This window comes from Cavia porcellus, unplaced genomic scaffold, assembly GCF_034190915.1.
Source record: "Cavia porcellus strain 051 isolate PalLab524CR breed Dunkin Hartley unplaced genomic scaffold, mCavPor4.1 scaffold_6, whole genome shotgun sequence".
NCBI lineage: Eukaryota > Metazoa > Chordata > Mammalia > Rodentia > Caviidae > Cavia > Cavia porcellus.
Window position 1 is genome coordinate 10,172,058 of NW_026947489.1, and position 18,419 is coordinate 10,190,476.

General features: G+C 37.6%; 1 non-coding gene across 1 annotated transcript; it reads right to left on the reverse strand.

Moving 5' to 3' along the window:
- Positions 1-7,398: 7,398 nt before the first annotated feature.
- On the reverse strand, positions 7,399-7,533 carry LOC111758494 (small nucleolar RNA SNORA2/SNORA34 family). The gene has a single exon (XR_002792680.1). It is a non-coding gene; the product is annotated as a small nucleolar RNA SNORA2/SNORA34 family (small nucleolar RNA).
- Positions 7,534-18,419: the final 10,886 nt, after the last annotated feature.

Sequence of the window (18,419 nt, forward strand, 5' to 3'; positions counted from 1 at the left end):
AAGATTACACAGCCAAAAATGTGCAGAAATAGTATTTAAATCTAAGACCACTTAACCCTGAAGTCAACATTTATTTTATTCTACTGTACTCTAAGCTATCAATACTATACACTACATAGTGTGTGCCATGCTATATAGCATGTACATTACTATATTATGTCCATGTGCCATAATATACCGTACAGCACACTGTACTGTACCATACTATATATGATTCCATTCATAACAATCTATATGACACTGCACTGTATATGATACTATATGCATGTCATATGATGTTATATGCCATATATACTATGAGCCATATACCATACTGTCCTATAGATTACACTAGACATGATGCTGTACTGTATGGCATACTATAATCCATTCCACATTTTACTGTGTACCATGCTGTATTACATACAATATTACACTGTACATCACACTATGCTACACATGATACTATACTGTATACTATGCTCTGACATATGTCATAGACCACATTATATTATATTGTACTGTATGTAAACTCTGTACCACAGTCACATGATATTACAGTATATATGATAATGGACTATGTCATATCATTTTATACTATAGAGCCTCTTTATTTCTGGGAGTGAATTTGCATTTATTGAAAAATGTATATACTATAGAATTTTATCAACTCTACTAAATAGCTATTGCTAAATTTAAAGGTTTATGCCTTAGTAAAGTCATTAAGTTGCTGATAGAGTCTATTTTTCTTTTCTTTTTAATTGTCAAATGATAATCAAAATAATTTTGCATGAGAAAAAACCTTTTGTTGCTCCTCTTCATTTGAAACTTCCCAACAGGGAATGAACATTTCAACAATGTTTAATAAGATCTAAGGCAGGGGCACATAGCCTGCTCAGTACTCCTGGGAAACCATCTCCATTTTCCTAGGGTAGAGAGGACAGAGGCTTTGCAGCTCTTGTCTGAAGATGACCCCACGATGGAACATGGGTAGGTTACAAGGCAGCTGGGCACTTGGGTGAAAATTCAGACATCCATTCCTGACCTGTTCAACAGCTGGAAGCCTTGGGCAACGTACCCCCTTAGGGGTTCTGTTTCCTCATTTTTAGAGTGTGTTAGACTAGCTGATCTTATATAAGGTCTCCTCCAAGGGAAAAATGGTATAATTTATGGATTTTATAATGCAGACTGTGTGAGTTATAGTGTTACCGCTTTTAAAAAAACAACATAGCTTTCCAGAGCAGTATATACACACTAATCCAAATAGGATCTGAAAGGAAACGCAACACATTAAAAAAAATCTATACCTCAGGGTGGTGTAATTTTCTTCTGTGTGTTTTTCTGTCTTTTTCAATTTTGTACAATGAATATGCATTATTTTTGTAATCTGAAAAATGTATCTTTTTAAAAACACACTGGGAACTGTAAGGCAACCAAAAATAGAACAAAACAACCCAAATTTTAATGTAACCAGGATACCAGACAGAAAGCCCAACGGCCCACAATTTATGGAACATTTTAAGATGTCAGGGGGTCAAGATTTCATCTGACAGATGGTCTCACCAGTAACCCGGCTTGCTTAGCAGCATCCGGGGACAGTGTTTCCATAATGACTCATGGGGATGGTGCCAGCCAGCCCTGGATCGCAGCCTTTTCCATTTCCAGCCCCAGAGTCAGGCCTGACACTGTGGTTCTCATGGAATTCTGAACCAAGCCTGGGTTCATCATAATGACTGCCTATTCAAGGAAGCAATGGGATGGAGGATATGACTAATGACATTTAGAGGCAGAATGGGAACAAAACCAAAAATTACAGTGACTTTCTGGTTGGGACAAGCTGGATAGGAACAGAACCGCGTATTCACAAATCCACAAGTCTGTGGCCTGGCTCAAGGAGGAGTGACAAAAATAAACGGCAGACATATCCAATTGATCAGTTTTCAGTGATGTCTTGAGATCCACACTTGGAGTCAGGCAAGAAACCACTTGACAGGTGGACTCCTCAGCATCAAGGGCAAACTCCTGTGGCCTGGGAACCACAGACAGGAGTTGCATCTCACGGGAAGGACGTTCCCAGTTGCCCTGGAAACACTATTCCCCCACGGGCCTGCACTGAAACTGTTCCCAGGGCACCTCCCCTCTATCATGGTGGAGTCAAATCAAATCATTGTCAGTTCTCAAACTTCGCCAAATGTATACAATTCACAACACCTGAGGATGCTAGTTTCCATGAATTAGAGTTGATATATTGATATTAGAGTCCTGGACTCACACACTTCCAAGGGGAGCATGGACAAAATTAAAGTCCTTGGACATTGCTGAGAGTAAGTTTATTTTCACTAACCTCTGATGATGTTTAGCATTTCTTTCCATAAAATAGGTAGGTAACAAAACACAATGAAATGAACAGTACCTTAACAATGTCATGAATATTCAAATCACAGTACCATTGTTACACGCATTTCGGAATATTACTTATACTCTTTATTACTTGAAAAATTATGCAATATATTAGACTCATTGTCAGGTCTTGTCATTTAGTGCATTTATGAACAAGTACATCTATTACAGATGCACACATTTGCCTAGAAAAATATCCTGATAACTAGATCCACTATAATTGCTTACTCTATGGTCCTTTGTATTTTACTTTTTCGCATTTCAAAACATTCTGAGAAAGTATGCATAGGTTTCACAAAACAGCCAGAGGCTTCATGGTATAAAAGCATTTAATAGTGCTGTATTGGAGTATAAATAATATGGTCTTTTCTTTTATAAACACATGTGACATGGGGTTAAACATTTTCCATTTCTTTATCTCTGATAATTCCTGCTTCCAGGCAAGAAGAACTTATAAGAGCTGGGGCTGTCTGCTAATATAACTTAAAAACATTGTAAACTATGCGAAACAACCTTTTTCAAGACAGTGGACATCCAGCAACAGAAGGTAATAATCCCTGAGAGATGGAAAATGAACAACGGGAAGCTGCAAACGCAACCTTGCTGGCCTCGGTGTGGGGTCTGAAGAGTTGGGGGTGGGAGTCTGAGAGACTGGTTAGAGTTTGCATGAGAAGAATATCAAAAACCCAAGGCCAAGGAAAGAAGCACCTGGAAAGATCTGCAGCAAAGTCCTCTGGAGCTGAGGCTGGACAGGAATGAGCTTACAAGCTACGGGGCATTGATTTCTGCCTTAGGGGTAGGGGGAAGGTTAGCTACAGACTAAACCTTGTGCTGGTCTTTCCTGTTAAAACTTGAGTTTTTTACAAACACTCAAAAGCTGAATCCAACTGGTCCCAAGCCCTTTACCTGAATTTTAGCACAAGTCTCAAGAATATCAGTAGGAATAGAAATACAGTGTCCAGTACACAAATAATAAAATTCACAATACTTTTTTCTTATGAAAAATTACCAAGCACACAAAGCAGTGGGAAAACACAAGGAGAGAAAATATCCACTAGAAAGTGACTCCAAACTGCCACAAATGATATAATCATTAGCCATCTACCCAAAGGTAGTAATTATAACTACATTTTATATGTTAAAGAAGATAAACATTAAGTGTGTTAAATAGATGCACGGTAAATACTATAGTAGTTGAATGATGCTTGAGATGAAATACAGATACGATTAATACTTCCAAGGATGGGGTAGACTTGATGCTTCAGAAGAAACATTTAGTGAGTTTGAAGACACAGAGAAAATGAAACACAGGGAGGAGGAAAATAATGAACAGAGAATAAGTGGATTGTGTAAGAACCTCAGGTGACTTGTTACGTGTATAACCGAAAGCAGAAGAAAAATCATTTGATAAAAATGTGCTCCCAGTTCTTTCACAGCTGGTGAAGACTATAAGCCCCACACTGTATATTAAAAACACTTAATGAATCACAAGCACAAAAAAGTGAAGGAAACCAAAGCATATTATAATCAAATTGCTTGAATTTTTTAGTTAAAAGAAACTGTGAAGGCAGACCGAGAAAAAAAGACACCTTAGTTACAGAAAACACAGGTGAGGATTGCAGCACATTTCTCATCTGAAATGGTGCAAGTGAGAAGACGGAGGAATAGTTTCCAGCACTAAAACAAAAAAGGGAGCAAACTTTAAAATCTGTCAAGACAGAATTCTTTTTCTCCTGTGTTAAGTCTTTTTTCAGATGCTTTGGTATTAATACGTATTTATACAAACATTTCTAAAGTCTATGGCATAAAGCAAAAGATTTGTCAGTGTATTTGAACAATATTAAATCACATTAACTTTTCTTAGTTTCCTATTTTTTCCAGCTTTATTTAAATATAATTGACAAATAAGAACTGGATACTTCAAAGTATACACTATGAGGATTTATTTGATGTAAGTATACACTGTGAAGTGATTATCACAAAGAAGCTGACACAGCCATCATCTTATATAGTTATATTTTTTGTAATAATAACATTTAAACTCTACTCTCTTAGCAAATTTCCGATACACACCACAGTAGTATTAATTACATTGCATATTAATTATACCGTGAATACAGTAGGTACACTAGATCTCCAGACTTTATTCAGTTTGCAGAGCTAACACTTTGTAGGCTCGTATCACCACCTCTCTTTGAAGATGACTGTGGGACCCTTTGCTCGCTGTCTTTGAGGGAGGCAGTTTGTTCCAACAGAAAAAAAAGAAAGTTTTAAAATTAACCATCCAAGTTTCTACCTTGAGAAACCAGAAAAAGAAGATTAAATAAAATCCAAAAATAAGTAGAAGAAACAAAATAATTCAGGTCACAAAGATATCAATAAAACTATGTAAGACATAAAGCAAATAAGAAAGCTAGTGAAACTAAAGACATTGTTTCTTTGAGAAGATCAATAAATTTTAAATTTCTCAACAGACTCATCAGGAAAACAGAGATGATACAAATTACCCACAACAAAAATTACTAGTGACATTATTTGTTATCACTGTAGACCCTACAGATATTAAAATGATAAGAATATTAGTATAACTTTATCCTGATAAATTTAAAAATGTAGATGAAATGTACAAATGTCTTTAATGATGTAAACTATCACAGGTCACTCACGGAAAATGAGTAGTTTGAATAGTTCTATATTATCAAAGAAATTAAATTGATAATTAAAAATCTTTCTAAATACAGAAAAGTCTAAAGGTCTAGATATCTTCACTCTATTCTATTAATAATTTGAGAGAAAAATAATACCAATTTTACCACCTATTGCATAAAATTGAAGAGAAGAAAATAATTCATTGTATGAGGTCAGACTCACCCTCATACCAACAGAGATTATTCAAAAACCATCTATAGCTCAAACGTTTCATGTGTAGATATGGGAAAATTTAACAATTTTTTTTTTGTACTAAGGATCAAACTCATGACTTTTCCAGGCAGGCACTTATGCTACTGGGCTAAATCCCTGGTCCATTAACAAAATTTTACCAAATCAAAGCAATTCCTCTGAAGCCTACGAATGTCCCCAAATACTTGACTCCATATTCTGTATTAATAAAAGTGATCTTGTGATTGTAGTCTGTTTATTCAACCTTCTCTACAACATCAGCCTATAACAAGGACTGCTTTTGATTTTTGTTGATTTATTTTTGCAATGCTGTGGGTTGAACCCAATGCCTTACCCTGAACTCCAACCCTAGTCCTTTTAAAATTTTAAAATTTTGACCCAGGATCTTGCTGTGTCACTGAATTGCCCAGTGTGGACCTGAATACCCCACCCACCTGCTTCAGCTCTCCAGAGTACTGGGATTATAGATATGCACCATCATGCCTAGCATGGGGACTGCCTTATATATACCACTTCTAATTCTCATTTTTTAAAAAACCTCCTGAAAGCAGATATTGTTAATATTCTTTCTATACAAGAAAAATGAAAATCAGAGAGATTAAGTCTCAAGGCCCCATTCCTGTGGAATGGATTTGATTTTAGTCTTTTATCCCAGGAATGCAAAACCCTTCCTTTAGTGAGTGTTCCAACTATCTAACTGTAACTGTGGTGTGAATTGTTAGCCCCATTCTTTAGCTCTTATCAAAACATTAACATCAGTTTCTGTTCTCTATGAAACTTTGCTCGAATCATTCTTTTATGGCATATCTCCTACCACATACAGTAGGTTAAGCTGATCTAGATTGGGCTAGGTTGCAAGACTCCCAGGGGATGCCTCAAACCCTGGGCAGCTCCGAACTATATCTACTATGATTTTACCTATACAAACTGTACATTATTATAAAGTTTGGTTTATGAATCAGGCACTAACCACGGTGATTTTGTGGCTGCTGAGCAGCTAACACTAACCAGTGTTTCATACACAGCAGCTGCTCCGTCTACACAGGTGGAACGGAGCAGAATGAAAATAAGAACCACCCAGAGTAAACGGCAAAGTCTTCAGAAAAATCAGTCAATTAAGCTTGCCTCTAGCCTCTTAGCATCTTACAGTTACAAGTAAAATAAGGACATGAAAGAGCTCACATTTTAGGGAGGAGGGTAGACATAAAAACATTAACTGACATTGGAAATAGGAGGGGTACGGAACTTTTATGAACTATTAATTTATGAACATTATATTCCTCTAGAACCAACAACCTGAGGCTGCAACCCAAGAAGAAAAAAGCGTTTCTCAGGTATAAATTGGCATTCATGTTTTATTTCAATTATACCAACTTACTTTTCTGGATGGCTCCCTCTTTGGTCTGATTGAATGAAGAGTGTTTAGACCTCACCTCACAGATTGTCTCCACTTATGATGGTGCCATTTACATTTTTTTTTAGACTTTATTATTGGGTGAAAGCAAAACAATTCAGTAGAAACTACACTTTGAGTTTTGATCTTTTCCTGGGCTCACAGTCTGGGTTATGATTCTCCCATGCAATGGTGGGCGGCCATATGATAATAAGGGGGGAAAATCCATATTCTTTTTTTAAAAAGAGGGTAAAATTAAACACAACAAAACAGAACAAAATAGGATATAAGAAAGCAATGTAAGAGATAAATTTCAAAGTTAGACGACCTGAAATCTTTACTATCTATCATATTGTCTTTTGTTTTCTTCCAAATACTTGTCCATGTCTTTGCATACAGAGAATTCACACAAAACAACATAGTATAAAACTGATACGAACAGAATGAGGAAGGTGTTTTAGGTCTTCAAAACCAGACAACAGGAAAGTCACTAACGGCTGTCATAGAGTCTCTCGTTCTCTCCAAAATAGCTGTCTATACTTTCATGTATATTGAAATTCAACAAAATAAAACAGGCAGACAGGAAGGGTTGCTTGGTTTCCCTGCGCTCCAGATCCCAGAATGGCGTGGGTCTCAGTAAATGCTGTGGGACCCAGTAAATGCTGGTGGCTCCTGTCCACAGCCTGCCATATTCACAGCTGCTCCTGGGGCGGGGGGTTGCTTCAAGCTGTTTCTTTCTAATGAACTGAACATTTCACTGCCCAAGTTTCTATGGCCAACAGACCATAGAAAGACATCTCTTTAGGCTCCTGCTTGAAACCAATAGTGTCAGGAAGCTGCTGGCCTTGATTCAGGGCCAGAAAGTCCATATTCTAAGGTGTACTACACTGCCTATTTTTTTTTTTTTTTTGGACACAGATAATTTCATAAATTCAGAAGGTGTTCAACAGTTTACAATAAAATAGGCTTTACATTTGATGATTTTGCCCAATGGTAGGCTAATGTAGGTGTTCTGAGCATGTCTGAGATAGAGTAGGTTACACTATTGTTGTCAGGTAAATTAGATGTACTAAATACATTCCAAGTATGACATATTTTCATCTTGCAATGACTTTATCAGGATGCAACCCACCTTAAAGTAAGGAGCGTCTATATAGTTTATGGGGCACATGTCTGCCTATAACAGCAAAATAGGTTTTGATAATTTGAACAACACAGTATTGTAGTAACAATATAAAATATCTGAAATGGGATAGTTTTAATCTTCTGGGTAGCAATTCCCGAGATAGTAAAGTATCTTTATTTTTCTTACGGCCAAAACATTTATGCAACACTCATAGTTCCAGGAGGAAAGGTTTATTTAGCTCACAGTTTGTAGAAGTTTTGGTTCATTATTGGCTGGCTCCAAGGCAGGGTAGCACAGCAGAGGGGCATTGCTGAGGAGAGACAGTTCATGGCAGGCAAAAGGCAGAAGGCAGCAAGGCAGCATGCTACAAGTGACAAACGATGACCCTCTTTCTGTCCCTTATAAACTGTCCAGCTATCCAACATTAGCATAGGTAGCACTCACACTCTTATGCTAGCATCACATCCTCAATCTCAGCAGACCCTAAGTCCAGTTACTCCAAAAGCCTCACCTGTGACTGCATGAGGCTTGGGAGGAGCATAGCTAGCTACAAACCTGTGGTAGATTAACTGATGGCCAACTTGTAACACCCAACTGAGTTGAATCAGCATGGTGCTAACTGTGGCTGGCCCACCCAAGAGTCATTGTCAACAACATAAAAAGAGAACTGGAAGGGAAGGTGGTGTGCTATTGATTCTCCTGGATCAACTTGTCATGTTGGTTTTCCTGATATGAACTCAGCTGTCACTGAGGATGGCTGTGGTTCTCTTTGGGAGAACTCTGGTTCCTTGCCTTGAGCGTTGTTTCCTGGCTCCAGTGCAGATCTCTCAGGTTGCTGGCATAGATCCTTTATCCCACTGACTTGATAGCTTCTACTACTTATCTAGCGTTTCCCAGTGCAGATCCTTGATACCGACTTGCATGAGACATTGTTGCCTCCTGTTGGAGCTGGGAGAACACTGCCCTGAGGAATTCAGGGCCTCAGCTGGATTCTTTGGGTCTCTAGTGTGTGGACAGATCTCCCATATCCTTTCGCAGTTGACTGCATGGGTAAATATTATAAAATAATCCTATAAATTATATGTCCTGCAATCCTTGACTTTAAATTATACCATAAAGCTACTGTGATAAAATCAGCACGGTACTGGCAAAAAAAACCAGACCCGAGTATCAGTGGAACAAATCAGAAGATCCAGATACAACTTCAAACACACTCAGCCATCTTATCCTTGACAAAGAGGCCAAACATATTCACTGGGAGAAAGATAGCCTCTTTAATAAATGGTGCTGGAAAAACAGGTTTTCCAATGCCAAAGACTAAAACTAGACCCATGTCTATAATCATGGAATAAACTAAAATAAAAATGGATCAAAGATCTAAGTATTAAAATAGAAACACTAAATCTACTGGCAGAGAAAGTAGGTAGAAATCTTGAAGATATAGATGTAGGCAGAGAGTTCATAAACAAAACCCAGGCTGCATGGGAAATACTTCAAAGAATCAACAACCGGGATCTCATTTATTGAAAAGCTTTTTCACATTAAAATAAATCACCAACAGAGTAGAAAGGCAACCCACATAGTAGAAAAAAACCTTAACCAGTTGTCCCTCAGACAAAGGACATACCTAGAACATATAAAGAGTTGAAAAAAATCAGCCCCCCCTTCAAAGACTCAACTCAAAGATGGGCATCTGAGATGAATATATACCACCTAGGGCTCTCAATTGTCTCATCTATAAAATGGGAAACAGCACATTTTTGCCCATAGGCCTGTGAGGTGTAAATGATATTAGATTGAATATGGGATTTTAGGTGTATAGATATTGTTGATGTCTGTTTATCCTTGTATTTAATGCCTTTCTTCCTACTGACAATATACAAGGAAGATTAAAAGGAAAGCATTATAATTATAGCCAGAAGTGAAAGAAATCAGGTCACTCAGTTTCAAAGATTAAACCAAAAATGGGCATCTGTGACGAATACACACTTCTCGGATGAACAAATACAAACGTCAAATAAATGTATGAAAAAACACTCAACATCAGTGGTCATACAAGAGATGCAAAATAAAACAACGCTGAAATCCCATTTCACCACAGAAAGAATGGCTATCATCAAGAAACCAACCAATAACAAATGCTGGTAGGGCTGTGGGGAAAAGGGAACCCTTCTCCTTCACTGTTGGTGGGAGAGCAGACTGGTGCAACCACTATAGAAATCAGTATGGCAATTCCTCAAAAAACTAAAATTATTGGTCCCATTTGGCCCAGCTATGCCCTTCCTGGGTATCTTCCCAGAAGAATTAGAAACAGCATACCACAGTGATATATGTGCGCCCATGTTTACAGCAATACAATTTGTAATAGCTAAATCTTGGAAACAGCCAGCACATCAGCTGAGGAATGGATAAAAAAGATGTGGTCTTTTTCATACAATTGAATACTATTCATCCACAAAGAGGGATAAACTTGAGAACTTTATAGGCAAATGGATGCAACTTGAGACCATGCTTATAAGTGAAATAAATCAGAATCACATGTGTAAACATTGTATTATCTCCATGCTATGAGAAACTCAAAGAGTAAAGAAGGTCCAAAATGTACAATACATATTGTGAAGTGGAAAAAATTGTTCAAAAGGAGAAAGGAAGTAGGATGGGGGGAAGGGGAGAGGAGGGAAAGGAAGAAGAAAAAACAAAATACAAATAGATTTACTTATAGTTTCTCTTGGTTCATTGAAAAGAAAGCTTTGTGCTAATATCATTTGGAGAATATTTTATGCCATATCTCAAACTCTGATTAGCTACTATAAAGAAAACAATACTCAATGTATTAACTATTGATAATCATCTATTATTTTGTTATGAAATATTGTCTTACTTTTTTCCTGTAATGTAATATAAAAAAGTATGAGTCTTGTATTAAATATATCCCCTTGCAAACCCAAACTACAAGGCCATGACATTGTGGAAAAAATATCACCATGGTAAAGTAATTTTTACTTGGAAAAAAACGGAAGGAAAATAGAAGGAACCAGAAACTCCAAGTCCTTTCTGCTTTTTGTTTTCCATGCTGTGCCAGAAAGATATGTCTATGTTTTACACTCATCAGAAATTTTCAAATATTTTCACATACTTTCAGATATCAGTGGATACATTACAGACAGGAAGGCTGAATGCCCCAAATTTGCACGTACAGAATAATCATCTACTATTATTAGTCAAAATACTATCTGCTAAACATGTAGTTCTATTTCTGGTCATAACTATGTACACATATGTATCTATCCTTGCACCTGAACTGCCAGAATATCAGACATAATGGGTAAAGCAATGGTATTCAGGTATCTCCAACAGGCAGCCTGGGACTATGGCTCTTGTGAGAAGAGAAACAAATTAGCTGAGCCCATAGATTGCTCTAGTTTGCAAGTTGGAGGCAAGTTTCTCTGGTGCACAAGGATAGCAAATCTATACAGGGCCCGGGGTCATAGGTTGAGAGATAAAGACATCTAGAATTTCCAGAGTTGAATATTGAAGAGAAGAAAATTTCAGACAGAAAAAGTCCTAGAGAAATATAAAGAGGTGTACTTGAGTCTTTGGCTAAGTATTCATTTGTACATGTTGGAAAGAACCACTCAAAACCAGATAAGGAATCACTAGAAAGCAGTTATTATGAACTAGATGTTTGTATTGTTCCAAAATTCATATGTTGAAGCCCTAACCTCCAATGTGGATGTATTTGGAGTAAGGGAGTGTGTTTGGAAGTAAAGTTAAATCAAATCTAAGTATGGGGCCCCAGTCTCATATGATTAGTGTCCTCACAAGGAAGAAGAAAGAGAGTTCCCATGCTCTGGGCACACACCAAGGAAAGGCTTTGTGAAGACAAAGAATACAGCTATCTTTAAGCCAGGAAGAGAGCCTTCTCCAGAAACAGCTCCGTCAGAACTGTATCCGGGATTATCAGCCTCCAGAACTGTGAGAAATACATTTCTGCTATTTAAGCCACTCAGCCTGTGGCATTTTGTTACAGAAGCAACAAGTAGACTAATACTGCTGTATTCTGAACAATTACTCCAGATAATACAGTGCCGGAAGGAGTTCACATTCCCTCCAACCAACCGCGGAAAAACCTGCTAACACACAGAACACTGGGCAGGAGTGGAGCTTCTATACCTCAAAACACCGCACTCCTCATAACAAGCTTAGAAAATTTGAAAGGATCAACATGGTCCCGAATAATTTAACTGTGTAGCAAGACAAAGGTTAACCTGCTCTAAACAATACAATGAAATTCAGCATCAGGCAACATAAAATTCAAAATGTGCAGCATCAAAATAAAAAGTATAAATTAGAAGCACCATGAAAATACGTTGCATAACCAGAAGAAAATTAATTCGATGAAAACAGATCTTAGGTTGACAGAGGTGAATAAATTATTAGAAAAGGACATTAAAAGGCATTATAAATATGTTGAGTGTCAAGAAGATGGGGGGGGGGCTGGGGATTTAGCTCAGCAGCATAAGCACCTGCCTTGCAAGCTGGTGGTTGTGAGTTCAATCCCCGGTACCGATTTGAAAAAAAAAAGAAGATAGAGCAAAACTGTTGCAGAGAGAACTGAAGGATATAAAATGATCCAAACTGACCTTCTAGAGGTTAAAAGAATATATCGTAAGTAGAAAAGAATTATAGAATGTGTGTATGTATGTGTCTGTGTATGTCTGTATGTGCCTGTGTATGGAATTAAGAAAAAGTGAAACACAGCAGGAAAACAGATCGGTAGACTTGGAGACATGGTAACAGAAGTGATCCAAAAACAGTTTCCGAAAGAAAAGTGTCTGGCCAGGTGCGGTGTCTGCCTGTTATCCCAGCACTCAGAAGGCCGAGGCAAGAGGATGGCTGAACTCCATAGCAAAACCTTTCTCAAGCAAAACAAAAACAAAAGAAAAATGTCTGAAATAAAATTGGACATAACCTTACTGAGTTGTTTTGGCACATAGTCTGATCAGCATGTTGTTAGTGTTCCAGAAAACTGAAGGAAGCAGGCAAAAAATTGAAAAAATAATGATCAAATATGTTTCCAAATTTGACGAAGACTAAAAAATCGTGATAGAAGTTGAACAAACCACACGTGAAATAAACTTAATGAAAACTACCCCAAGGGACATCATAATCGCATTGCTCAAAGCCAATGATAGAAAAAAAGGCTGCTAGAAGAGGAAAAGGAAAAACCTGACCATACACAGAGAAACAGTGCTAAGAAGGAAAGCAAAGTTTAAGTCACAAACTATGTAGCCTGCTGGAAATTGGGGCAACAGTACCAAATAAAAATCGTGACCATGTAGAATTTTATACCCAGGGGGAGGATTTTTCAAAACACGAAGAAAAAAAAATGAAAAAGGTAAGAAAGTGTATTCCCAGTAGACCTGCACCATATGAAAGGTTAAACCAAGTTCTTCTGGAAACAGAAAGTGATAGCAGAAGGAACTAGGTTTCTGCAGGGAAGAGAAGGGCAAATAACAATATGTAAAGAGAAAAGAAAGGAAAGGAAAGAGAAAAGAAGAGACTGAGAGTCTGCTCTGTAGGCGCACCATGAATCTGTCTCCAGGGGGTAGGCTGATGGATCCATGGCTCCTCATGCAAGGCTGAGCTCTGGCCACCACCAGGACACCTGTTAGCAGGCAAGGAAACCTAGGGTCTGAGAGTCTGCCTCAAAGGCTGAGAGGAGCCGTGGCCCTGGTTGTGGATGTCAGTTGAAAACTACAAGCCATTGCTGCTGGGAGTTCTGCTGTCTGCTCCTGACTTCTCCAAGGCCATTTCACCCCCAGTGCTAGGGGAAGTAATGGGAGCCGTGGTGGCCACCGTGTCTCCATGTGGGGCAACAGGCAGAGGCTGTGGACATAACCTGAGTGTCCATCCCTCTGCCCAGTCCTTGCGGGTGCCTTATCCGCCTCCTTCTAGTTCTCCCAGGGAGAACCGAAACAATTAAATAAGAGAAAAAGCAAGGTGCAGAATGGTGCATTTAATACAATACCTTTAATGTGACAAAGAAGGGGAAATAAAAACACACATGCATGCTCACATGCATACGTTATTGCTTAATTTGCAAATAGAAACATGGAAGTTAATAAAATGATTACCAAAGAGAGGTGGATGAAAGTGCGTTAAGACTACCAGTGGCAAAATTTCCTCGCACTTTCAATAACGTTGAGCTTTGATTTATGTAACTGTTTTATGTATTCAAAACTATTACTTATGTATTCAAAACTATTTATGTATTCAAAACTATTACTTACATGGGAAAGACATTGATAGAAGGAGGAATGCATGCTGAACACAAGCTAATGAGCACCATAGCAAGCTGGTGACCTATTAATACAGAGAAAATATTGTATTCAAGTAACAAATTTATAGTGGCCTGATTATATCCTTGGAGGTGACTTAATAGTTTGTGTTAGTCCCACTAATGCTGTAAAAGAGAAAAAGCAACAAAATTACAGCACAGTAATGCACATAGTGGAAAAGTTCTTGACAGAAATCCTATTCTGCTCCGTCTGTTCCTTCGTAGACAAAGAACTTCCTTTAAATTCTGAATTTCTTGTGTAAACTAAAAGCTTAACAATAAGAAGAAATCTTTGTAATGACCATTTCCTAAAGAGAGGAAATCTAATAACATAATGCCAATTAATATTGAAGATGATAATTTAATTAATTTAAAGAGCTGACTGGCACAGTTTGGGGGGCTGTTCCAATGCAGCTGTTCCTATGGTGAGTAAAAACGAAGCTGTTTAACTTACCTAATTTTTGCTATGAAACTAGAGAATTTCCAGGGAGACTTAAGAGGAGGGTTCAATTTTCAACATTGAGTATTTGTAGTATCTGGGTTATAATTTCATGTGAAGAGGCTGAGGAATATGATTTCACTAGATTAGTAGGTAAAAGTAATAGTAATCAGAAAAAAACTAATGATGTGGGAAATAAATATTTATGTGCTAGATATTGCCACAGTCTATAGATATTTGGTGAATGAAAACAAAGAGGGCTTTGGAAAATACTAAATAATATCTGTCAAGCATTCCTATGTGCCATAGACATCACTTAATTACGTGATAGTTTGCTTATAGTTAGATCAAAATGACTAGGAGTTTTTGAACTTTGGCATTCACCATTGCCAGACATGCTTGTTATTTTCCAAAATTTTGAGTAAACTTAGTTATTATAGCAAAAAGGAATGTTTCTGATTTTTGAAAGATATTTGACTTGCAGAAATACAAACAATATATTGTGGGTTTTATGACATATAGAAGTAAAGATCTGATGACTAACATAAAAATGGGAGAGTATAAATGAATTTATACTTTCATAATTTACTTATACTGTATAGTATATAATATTTAAAATGAGATGAAGATAATTTTAATAATCATAACTATATATGTAAAATACATACATATTTACAGATAATCCACACATGCACACATGTTGCATATATACATACATACCCATATACAAGAAATCCTACAGCAATCACTGAAAAAACAGAACTCTACTATATTGATGATTACGTTAAATTTGGATGATTTATAAAAGAAGACAGGGATTATTAAACAAAAGAACAAGTATATACTGCTTATATGATACCCACTTTAAATATAAAGTCACATATACATTAGAAGAATAGAAAACAATAGATGTGCAGAAAAGAGCTCACAGAGAAGGCTTTAGGTAGCCATCCTTAGGCCTTCTTGCAAGGCTGGCCTTCAGCTGTAAGTAAGAACTTGGATCTGGGGAGGGTTAGCACCATTTTCAAAGCTGACAGTGGCTGCCTGAGCCTAAACAACCAGTGCACTTTACGTGAACAACTGACTACAATCTCAGAACTTGCAATTTTGATACCCGCTAGGCAGAGTGCTATTGGGACAACCAGGGCCCCAACAACACATAAAACTTTGGATGCTGAGTCTTTAATGAACTTCTGTGGCACACATTTCCTGTGTACTGTGCAACTTGTTGGTCCTGTGAGTCCTCTTAGGGAATCCTTGGAATTGGGAGTTGTCTGGGGGGATGCAACATGGAAACGCTAATTGAAAGGTGGAAAAACTGTCTTAGCATCAAATCACCAGGAATAAAGGGGTACGTTTCATAATGATCAAAGGGTCAAGTCATCCAGAGGACATGACAATTTCAAACATGTATGCAACTACTAACAGAACTTGACACATGAAGCAAAAATTGAAAAAATTAAAATATAAGAAGAGGAATTCACAAAGGAGACTAGAAACTACTCAGAATCCATGAAAGTAAAATACCACATGTTAAAATATTTAGCTAAGCCAGTGTTTATGAGGAAACTAATAATATCAGGTATTTATATTAGGGAAAAGGTTGATATGGTATCAAGTAATTCAATCAAGAAAAAAAGAGAATTCCAGTAAATGCTAGGGAAAAAATTGGCTATCCATATACACATTTCATAATGGAACCAAACAGGTATAGGATTATGTGTGCTTTTTATGATTCTTCTATAATTTCACAATTTCTAATTTTTCAAAACCAAGAGCACAGTACTTTTCATCACTTACAAAAAGTTGTAACAAAAAGTTCTCAGCCAGATGGCATGGTGTAGCAAAATCTGGTCATTTGAGAGTAACACAGTGGCAAAAAATTATTTATAAGACAACGTGTGATCTAAAATTCCATGATACCCTGCTATCTAGTATCAGGCTACAACTCAGAGCCAATGAGGCACGGTTTCCATCACTGGGTACCACCTGCCTCTCTGGAGCTGGTGGCTCTGCAGATCCTACCCAACACCAACCACTCTGCCTCTCTCCCTCCCTTAGGAGCCATCCTGAGGCCTTCTTGCAAGGCTGCAAAATTGTCAATAGGTTATTCCTCTGCCTCACTCCCTGTCCTTATCGGATATCTTTAAATATTTGGGAAACATTTTCTAAATTGAAAAACTATGAAATATATGAAAGATTCTCCAGCATTATAGTATGAAAAATATTATACACAGATTATGTGTGCCAGATATCTTTTTAACAGTAGATTATATTTATTGAGAGAAAGAAAGCTTCTGTCCAAGAGAGAGACAGAAGGGGTCCCGAGTGGGTTGATCAGGACCCTGCCTTTTCTAGGAATTGGAGATAACTTGACTCATTATTACAGATTTTTTTTTTCAAAAAATTTTAAGGTAAAAGCAACATGACCCTGGTATGTCCTGGGTTTCCCCACCACCACTACCACCAGAAATGCTCTTTTCCCCTTCACCCAGATAATCTCTTTCCATCCTTTAAAATTCAGCAGAACCAACACTACCTCAGGAAAGTTTGTCTTCACTTTCCAGACCTGATTTGGGCCAGTTAGATGTGCATATGTCCTGGTCCTCCCCAGTACTGCAGGAGGCAGCTGTAACTTGACCACGTCTACCTGTCTCCCCAAAATGTATGTTCCTTGGGGTGAGGATTATGTCTGATTGCTCACCTGGGCATCCCTACTCTCTTCTTCCATGCTTGACACATAACGGGAGTTTAACTTGTATCTGTTGAATGGGTAGGTGAATTTTTCATCAAAACCAGGGTGTTGACTTCAAACCATGGTTCTAGCATTATGAATGAGCTGTGTGTGATGCAGCAATATATACATTTAATGCTGAGTGGCTTTTGTGAGTCAATTGTGTGCTAGTTACAAATCCATGTGCACTGATGATGCCAAGTGTATGTTGCCAACATTCAGCTTTGCCACGTCCACTTTCTGCATGGGTTCTCCTCTTTATTGAACATCTCTGCTCTCTCTCTTATACCTCCTTAAACTTGCTCTCAGTGTTCTGAATTTGTCTTAACGTTTTTCCTGCTGGACTCATCCACAATTCCTGGAGACCAGAGAATGCCTTTGTTTCCTCATATGTCTGCTATGTATTCAACACAATAGATAGTGTTTGAGTCTGGGTGGTTGATTGCCATTAACTTATCTATACAATATTCCAATACATAGTGGAATATCCGAGTTTCTAAAGCAAATAAAAATAACTCGATTATTGTAATTGCACCAAAAAAAATTGACTTCATCTGAGGTGGTTATTCCTAATCTTTGAAGACTGTAGTCTCCTTGTATAAGGAGAAAAGCTCTCTACTTCATGTAAAATATACATTCATAATTCACAGACTCAATAGCCTTGAGCTAAGGTTTATATTGAGCAGAATGTCTAGAATGTGGTATAAAATACATTTGTTTAATCCAAGCCAACAATACTTGTGATTTGTTATGACTTTGCATATATGAGATACAATGTAGATACTGCCTACAGTGACCATTGCTGTAGTTGAGTAATTTAGAAAATTAAAAGAATAATTTTGGAAAAAGAAATTAACATCAGGTCCTAATATATGACTGTATTGTGCTGGGTCCCATATTTACATGATTACATTTCATGACACATCTGCCCTGGAGACAGTTTATCTTGTCTCTATTTCCAGGATTGGGGAAATTGAGGCTCAGAGGGCTAAACAAGTAGCCTTAATTCAGTTATTCCGGAATGGACCCAGGATTCACACCCCAGTCTGTCCAGCATGTCAGCCCCAGAAGGCTCTGTCATATCACGTGCCTCTCAGACCCTGCCCG